The sequence below is a fragment of the Euleptes europaea genome, chromosome 21, assembly GCF_029931775.1.
Source record: "Euleptes europaea isolate rEulEur1 chromosome 21, rEulEur1.hap1, whole genome shotgun sequence".
Lineage (NCBI taxonomy): Eukaryota > Metazoa > Chordata > Lepidosauria > Squamata > Sphaerodactylidae > Euleptes > Euleptes europaea.
In genome coordinates, this window is record NC_079332.1 from 9,962,904 (window position 1) to 9,972,072 (window position 9,169).

Below are 9,169 nucleotides of genomic sequence, written 5' to 3' on the forward strand. Positions count from 1 at the left end.
TCTGTGGGATCTGTTTCCCCACAGTGGGGAAAACAAAAGATAAATTGTACATTTCCCCCTGGTAGGGTGAACGATAGCTTAAGGACAGAGGAAAATTGAAGGCTGGGGAAATGATGCATTCTCCTTGCACCATAGTCCCAACGCAATACAGGCACATAGCTAGTTTACAAAATTGTCTACCTTAATCACTCAGCGGCGCAGAAGCTATTATGTAATTTATTTATTCAGGGTTTTTTTTAACGTACACCCTACCTTCTGATCGGCTCAGGGGGGGAAAGCCAAAACAGCTTACAAGAATGAAAGTAAGAGCTTGAAGTTCAGCCCATTATAATAATACAGCGAGGGAAAGCGACGGGACTCCTCTGGTTGTTTGGCAATTACAAATCATGAGTAAAAGGATGGGAACTGGAAATAAAAGAGGCCTTTGTTCCAATATCAACTTTTTATGTAATGTGTACACCATCCTGAGACAGCTTAGCCGAGTTATTCGGAGCTTTGCCGCTGGCTCTCCGTCAAAAATCAGGCTCACCAAGCTCTTGGCCTTCTTTACAAGCCATGCTCAAGCAAGGAGCTCTCGGTCTGTGTTTCTTTGCCTTCTTCCCTTCCCCTCGCCTGGTCAGGGCTAGAAAAACCATCTCCAATTCCTGCTCCCAAACATTCCAGATTCCATCAGGCCTACTCAGGGATAGTTCTCATTTGCACTTTTTATCGTTCACTCCTTTTCCACTTTAGCCAGCCTCCTCAGGCTATTTGAAGGACCTCTTGCCCAAATGGAGGTGAGAATAAGCAAAGGAACAGACAGGAATGTTTGCAAATGGAAATTCGCCTGATAAGAGGCAGACAACAAAGAAACCTTCCTTGACATCCTCATCAAAGTTCGGTTTCATCAAGTACAGAAGGATTATGCAAACCTAACCCTGGGCTGAAATAACTAACCTTATTGCATCTTCGTATGGCCTGAGGTCCCTGCTCCCACCTCTTGGCCTTCCTGCCAGTCTTCTGCAAGCCCAGCTGCAGGACTTCTTGTTGGCCTTAACCAAGAGCCCCTCCGCCATTACCCCTCGTCTTATTCCTACCTGCCCCAAGAGCTTTCTCTTGCAGGTCTAAGGTACCCTCTCCCTAGGGTTGCCAACTGCCAGGTAGTAGCAGGAGATCTCCTGCTAATTCAACTGATCTCCAGCAGATGGAGATCAGATCACCTGGAGAAAAATGGCCGCTTTGGCAATTGAACTCTATGGCATTGAAGTCCCTCCCCTCCCCAACCCCGCCCTCCTTAGGCTCTGCCCCCAAAATCTCCCGCCGGTGGCACAGAGGGACATGGCAACCCTACCTCTCCCTCCTCCTAACCAACAGCCTCATTCTCAGTACCACTGCAGGCTGCAGGTAGAGGGGGTCTGATGTTTTTTTACAGGGAGTTGTCTTATCGGTTGATCAGCCAATGTAGCGTTGTCTTATGTGGTGGCACCGCAGAAACATCCCGCATGCAAAACAGAAGAGTTTATCTTGTTCAGCATTGCTGAAGCCCTCAAGCTAGGTGTCGAGAAATCTAACCCTTGCTCTTCGGTCCCTGTCGTGGAAGAAAAAAGAGGAGAATAAAACCCAACCTGAAAACAGAAGCTGAGTACCCAAGGTTGGGTAGAAAGTATATGTGTGTGTGTGCGCGCGCGTGTGCATAAATATTGAAAATATAATTTATTAGAAGCGCTATGTAAAGGTTAAAAATATTTAAAAACATTAAAATAGCACAATGGCATTTCCTAGGGTTGATATCTGTAATATTTTTAACCCTTACATCTTCCATTTACCCCCAGCAAGCTGGGTCCTCATTTTACTGACCTCAAAAGGATGGAAGGCTGAGTCAACCTTGAGCCGGCTACCTGAAACCAACTTCCGCCGGGATCGAACTCAGGTCGTGAGCAGAGCTTGGTCTGCAGTACTGCAGCTTACCACTCTGCGCCACGGGACTCTTCAATTAGTTCAGTAATACCTCAATAACTTTCTTACAGGATCTACTGCTCATGTTTTATGTTAATCCTCTTTTTTCTATCTGTCAACAGTTGGAAGCGGTCCTCATCTACTCTCACTGATTACTCTTTGATTAGATCTTGTGTTAAACTGGGTGTTCCTTTTAACATCTTCCCCTTTTTAGCTGTTTGTAGCCTCTAATATAAATTCACTGGCTTTATGGATGTACACTTCATGCATCTAATGAGAGCTCAAGAAAGGCTAAAATTTTTACTGTTTTCACTGAAAGATGCATGCTTTTGAACCTCGCCAGCAGTTCTTTCGGCAGAGGTTTCAAACAAAAAAATAAGTGACGAATGCCCGGCTTTGTTGCTTAGCTCGGGTTGCTGGGTCAGCTGAGATGTTTTCGGAACGAGGGATCATCATTGTTAACAAAGCCTTGAGGAATGGCACCTTTTATGCAGACAATATCTCCAGTCTTCTTGAAATAATACTGAAGTCCGGGCCAGATAGCAATAGAGCCAGCCAATTTCTTCTTTCATTCAGTGTTGCATGTGTGCCAACTGTCCCCATTTATCAGGATCAGTCTCCCTTTGCTCGAGCTAGTCACTGTTCTCATTTGGTCTCTAACTTTGCTTTTGGGGGTGCCTGCTAATTTTTTTTAGAAGAAGAAGAGTTGGTTTTTATATGCCGACTTTCTCTACCACTTAAGGGAGACTCAAACTGGCTTACAATCACCTTCCCTTCCCCTCCCCGCAACAGGCACCCTGTGAGGTAGGTGGGGCTGAGACAACTCTAACAGAACTGTGACTAGCCTAAGGTCACCCAGCTGGCTTCGTGTGTAGGAGTGGGGACACAAACCCCGTTCATCAGATTAGCCTCCTCCGCTCATGTGGAGGAGCGGGGAATCAAAGCCTGTTCTCCAGATCAGAGTCCACCACTCCAAACTACCACTCTTAACCACTACGCCACGCTGAGATTAGCATGAGATGATACTGCTTTCATTCTTTGTAATTCAGCTCCCTTTCCCAGGGTCTCCGGAAGCTAGATCTTCGAGTAGAGTACTATGGACGCACCTGGCTAAATGCATATAAAATTTAAGCACATTAACATTTATGTACCACGCAGTGCACAACCTGCCATATTAATGCATTGCAGCTGCTACGGAACACGATCCCCAAAAGCAAGCAGTATAGTCCCCTTGCTGAAGCTATGCGGGGCTTGGTCTGATCTGTGCCTGGAAGAGATCCCACCCGGGAAACCCTGTGATGAGCTCCACAGAAGATAAGTGTTTTGGAACTGCTGTAGGCCCTTTGTGGGTTTTGTAGTGTACCTAAACCAAAATAACAAAACACCATTTGGCTTTTAAATATTGAAGAGTAAATCGGACACAGAACTTTTGGCAGCTTGCAGTAATGGAGGGGTGGGGCTCCAGCAGAGATTAAATTAGAAGCACGTTCTCCCCCCCCCCCACAATCTCAAAGATCATTGGAAGGCCTGATGAAAATAACTCAACAAAAGGGAAGTGCTGATAAGAAGAAGAGTTGGTTTTTATATGCCAACTTTCTCTACCACTTAAGGAAAAATCAAACTAGCTTACAATCACCTTCCCTTCCCTTCCCCACATTAGAGGAGAGAGAAGGCTTCTGATGATGGACATCAAGGAAGTGGAGAGGCAAGGGGTTTGGTTTTTTTTTAATCCTCTCCATTTTCTTGTCCCAGTAATGTGTGTTTGTGTGTGTGTGTAAAGTGCCATCAAGTAACAGCTGACTTATGGCAACCCCGTAGGGTTTTCAAGGAATTAAGACGTTCAGAGGTGGTTTGCCATTTCCTGCCTCCGTGTCGTGACCCTGGTATTCCTCGGAGGTTGCCCACCCAAATAGAAGAAGAAGAAGAGTTGGTTTTTATACGCCGACTTTCTCTACCACTTAAGGCAGAATCAAACCGGCTTACCATCACTACTAAACAGGGCTCAGTAGGGCTCGGAAATTCTTGGAGATTTGTGAGTGGAACGTGTGTGTGGGGGGAGTTTGGGAAGTGAAGGACCTCCATGGGATATACCGCCATAGAATCTACCCTCTGAAGCTGCCATTTTCTCCAGGGAAAACTGATCTCTGGAGTCTGAAGATCAATTATAATTCCAGGAGCTCTCTGGAAGTTGGCAACCCTACCAAAGGCATGAGGCCTTGGGGGGGGGGAGCCAGCCAGTTTCCATCATGCTAGGTCAGAACTGGGCCTCCTTGCTGCCACAAACCCTGGCCTGAATTCTGCAAACTTGGATGGGTTGAGGGCTGGCTGCTCTTATCAGTTGATAAACTGCTTCTTTACTGGTCAGAACCTTTTTTTTTTAAATGACCACTTCACAAAAGAACCAGCTCAGATTAAGATCCGCATATTGTATAGAGCTGGTGACTCACTCAAACTCTGAGGATAGGGTAGGAGTGAGGCTGTGTTTTCCCCTCCTCAGATAACTTAGGAACTCAGCTTTAAATTCTGGAGGGATGAACAAAGAATTCTTTTACACCAGCAATATTTTAGTGACATGATCCCAATCAAACACATGGGATCTCAGCTACAGCACTCTACTGCAAAGACGGCTCTGCTTTTTTGGAAGCAGGATCCTCTCCCTGCTGCAGTTCCAGAAAGCAAACCCCCTCCTCTCCCCCAACATGTACCAGTGTGCCAGAGAGTCGCTTGCGAATCAGGTTTCCACTGGGGCTTAGCCCGATCGGAGGAGTATGCTTTCACAAATGATAACCAAGCAAATGACAGCTAAGTGGAGATCAGGCTGCTGAAGAGAAATCGTTTCAGAATAATAATTAATAATCAGGGAATGGGTGCAGAAACGCTGCTACAGTTCCCTCTTAGTCTGCATAATAATGCCGTGCACAGAGCTCTCCACTGCTGCCGCGAGAGGAATTATGACTCTGCTCCAACGAGGAGAGGTGGAGTGAAAAATACCACCATGTATTTTTAGAAGACTGGAGGGCCGGACCTGGATCCTAGTTGGGCATATGGTTCCATGGTGCATGTGTGTGTGAGGGAAGACTAGTTCAGCAGTGAAAAGACACATCAGGCTTTTTCGTCGTTGTGTACTCAGACACCTCTCCGCCATCATGAGGACCAGCGAATGAGATTTGGATTCGGAACCAACGAGAACCAAGAGCAGCCTGCAGTCTGCCATTGCTCTGCATCAGGCCTGCCTTCCTTGTGACCCAGAGTCTCGGTCGATTTCCTGTTTTGCTGCTAGCAAACAGCAGAAGGGCACATCTCAGCACTCAATAAGTCATCCTCACAAGGCTGACAGTCGGGGATTTGGGGTCACGGCCATGCGAGTTTCGCCAGCAGTTTTTATCAGGACCAAACTTTAGCCAAAGCCTCCACTCGTTCTGAATGCCGTCGTGCGGCCATGGGAATCTGCACCATAACAACGACCCTGCAATCTTGGCCTTAAGCGGAGTCAGATCATTGCAGCAGCTCTCCAGGATGTCAGGCAGGGAAAGGTTCTTTCCCGACACCCTGGACTAAGAACATAGAAAAGGCCCTGCTGGATCAGACCAAGGCCCACCAAGTCCAGTATTCCGTCCACACAGGAGCCAACCAGGTGCCTCTAGAAGCCCACAAGCAAGACGACTGCAGCAGCACCGTCCTGCCTGTGTCCCACAGCACCTAATATAATAGGCATACTCATAAGGACAAAAGAAAGGCCCTGCTGGATCAGACCAAGGCCCACCAAGTCCAGCATTCCGTCCACACAGTGGTCAACCAGGTGCCTCTAGGAAGCCCACATGCAAGACGACTGCAGCAGTATCGTCCTGCCTGTGTTCCGCACCACCTAAGATAATAGGCCTGCTCATAAGGACATAAGAAAGGCTCTGCTGGATCAGACCAAGGCCCATCAAGTCCAGCAGTCTGTCCACACAGTGGCCAACCAGATGCCTCCAGGAAGCCCACAAACAAGACGACTGCAGCAGCATCCACATGTGCAGCAGCTGGAGGAGGTGGAATGGGCCATACCACTGAACTTAGTTAGCTTTTTCGCGCTCCCCCACGAAAAGTAAGAACTACCACGTCAAGGAGAAAGGTTCTAGGCCCAGCTGTTTGCATACTGTGCTGGTTGTCCATCTACAGGGATTATGAATGTAGGAGCAATGTGGAACAACCAACTCTGTGGCTGCAGTCTGAAATGGTCCTAGCGCCCCATCGTGCTTGTATAGGCCAAGCTTGATGTACCAGGGATCAAATCCGTGGCCTCATGCATTCACAGCCACCATGCAATGGGAGATGATTCTGCCTGATAGCAATTGAGCCCACTGGTCCATCTAGGTCAGTCCAGTCTAGCAACTCCCCCACATCCAAGGCAGGAGCTTTGCTGCCCCGTCTGCATGCAAAACATCGGCTCTGCTACCGAGCCATGGCCCCCTCTCCTCTTTCCACCTCCCCCCCAAATGCAGGCGAGTTTGTCTTGGGGCCAACTCTACACTAGCTCTACATCTCCACCCTCCCTTTCTCCAACAGACCCATCACCCCAATTTCATCCGATGCTGTTAAGAGAACACATTTTGCTGCAGAGAGTCTGGGTCATCCAGCACCCTGGATTCTCTTGGGCCTTCACGCTTTGGGAATAGGTGCAGAAATGGTTACCAGCCCCAATAGGGGCTCCAAACAGAGGAAATCCTGTCCTCCTTGAGGATAAACTAGCACAAATGCTGGTTCAGGGGAGCGCTCAGCCCCCAAGCTTCTGGCTTGTTTTCAAGAGCCCGAGATGTGCAAGAATCAGCCATTAACAGATCCAGCTGCGACCAGTGCCTTCTCTCTTGCGAAAAGCCTCCCCCCTCCCCACCACGCTCTTCCCTCCCTCCCTCCATGCACGCCACACAAACATTTCAAACACCAGACTCATCATTCACGCCAGACACAGACCCTGAGGGCTTCTTCTATGCAGTGCCCCTAGAAACATCTCCAGAACGAGGGTTTCCACAAGATTGGTCTCCCCCTCCCACGAACACCTTGAAGTTCCCACAGGGTTTTGTTATTCCTTCAGCTCAAAGTCGCCTTGTAAGATCACCCTGTTGGTTGCATGAATATGCAAATGAGCTACAACCCATGCAAATCCACCACCCCCACACACATTTAATCCTCTCTACAACCTCCCTGTCCTTTTAAACCCTCCTCCCCTTTGCAGTTTATTGCCTGGCTCCCCTATGACTTATTGTCAAGCCTGCTTCCCGACTCCGCCAACACATCTCCCTGTGCCTGGCCGTTGACTCCCCATTCCTCCAAGGCTGGATGCCTCCCTTCCCCCCTTCCCTGCCTGTCCTATATCCAATCTAATCCCCTCTGCGGAGTCTTAGATTCAGCCTGCCGTCTGCTGTCAACTACCGAGCTAATTCCGCAGAGGGGAGGTGGGGCGGAGAGAAGCCTTCTTCCAACCTTCCAGAGATCAATAGAGTTTGAGCTGCATCTGGGCTCCCAACAGTCAATCTGCCATGTTTGTGGGTGGAGCATTTCCCCTCCTGGGAAAGAACTTAATGGGTGAACTTAGGCCACCACGCACACCTGGGGCCTGCAAATCTCCAGGCCTTCGGTCATACTCGTTTCTCCACCCTCTCGCACGTCACTTGTAGAGAAAAAGCAATCCTGTGTCATTCGAAAGCTTGCCCTTTGCATTTTGGGCACAAGAAGTCACACGGATAGGGACTGTCCCAGTTGTCCTGCACTTCAAAGACCGTGGCTCCGATTCTGCTCACCTGCATGGAAGTAAGCCCCGTTGGGTCTTCATTCTGAGTAAACCCAGATTGTATTGCACAGTGCATCCCTAGAGGCTCCCCTTCAAACCTTTGGACCTCAAATGTATCGGAGGTCCTTTGCTTACGCGGGGGACCCAGTTTTGGCTCCCTTGCCTTCTTTCCCGATCCTGGAGGACGATTTCCCTCAAGCCTGGTTCAGCTCAGACCACTGCAGCCAGCCTGCGTCCTCTCCAGCCCTTCATTTGCAAAATAAAATGAAATAGCAGCGTTGCCCACCAACCAAGGAGCTTCAAGTAAGCAGCTGGCCCCGGCGTCCTTTCTTCCTTTTGTCTCAGGGGTCGGAAGACAGGAGAGGCGCCTGCAGAGTTCTCCGAGGGTCCCTCCTCCCCGACGGAGGCACAGCATCCCCCCCATTTTTAGCCCCTGGGGCCCTGCAGCAAAGCAAAGCCCCCAAGATGCCCCTGCCCTCTCCTCCCCACGAAAGAAAGATGCCCCCAGAAGGCACGCTCCGTTGTCCGCTTGACCACTGCTTCCCAGTTGGACTGGCTGCTCCGACGTTTGGCAGATGGACCCCGCTGCTCTGGGGCCGCTCTCACTTGCCTAACCTTGACCCCAAGCCCCCACCGCCACCAGGTCCCTCCCATAACAACCGGCCTTCCATCTGCTCTCTTCCCAACTTCTCCTGCCCCGCCAGAGCTTGTACTTCGCCTTCAGGAACCCAGAACAGACTCCAAACTCCTGAATAACGACACAACAGAGAATCGCCGCCTTTGTCCCAATCCAGTCTTAAGAGAGGGGCCCTTAAAAACGGAACGACTCTTGCGGCCCCTTGACCGCTAAGGACGAAAGGAGGATAGGGTCAGGGGACCCCCTTGGCCGCGACAGACTAACCGTCCGGGGTGGGGGGGCTTCACGGCGAGCAGGCACCGGATCGCAGCCGATGCACGAAGCCCTCGCCAAGGACAGGCGCGCCTCCTAACCGGGGCTCTCCAGCCTCTGCAGCCCTGCTTGCGAGCTGGGTCTCTCGCCAGAGCGGCCCCGCTTCGCCCCAGATCGCAACCCCCCACTTCATTCCTCCCCCTTGAAATGAGAAGGGGAAATCCATCCCCCCCCCACGTCTCCCCCTTGAAATGAGATCCATTCTCCCTCCCCCCAAAAAACATCTCCCCTTGAAATGAGATCCATCCCCCTCCCCCCAAAAAACATCTCCCCTTGAAATGAGATCCATCCCCCTCCCCCCAAAAAAACTTCTCCCCCTTGAAATGAGAAGGGGAGATCCATCCCCCCTCCCCCCAAAAAAGTCTCCCTCTTTAACTGAGATCTATCCCCCCCAAAACAACTTCTCCCCCTTGAAAGGAGAAGGGGAGATCCATTCCCCCCCCCAAAAAAAACGTCTCCCCCTTGAAACGAGATCCATTCCCCCTCCTCCCCCCAAAAAAACGTTTTCCCTTGAA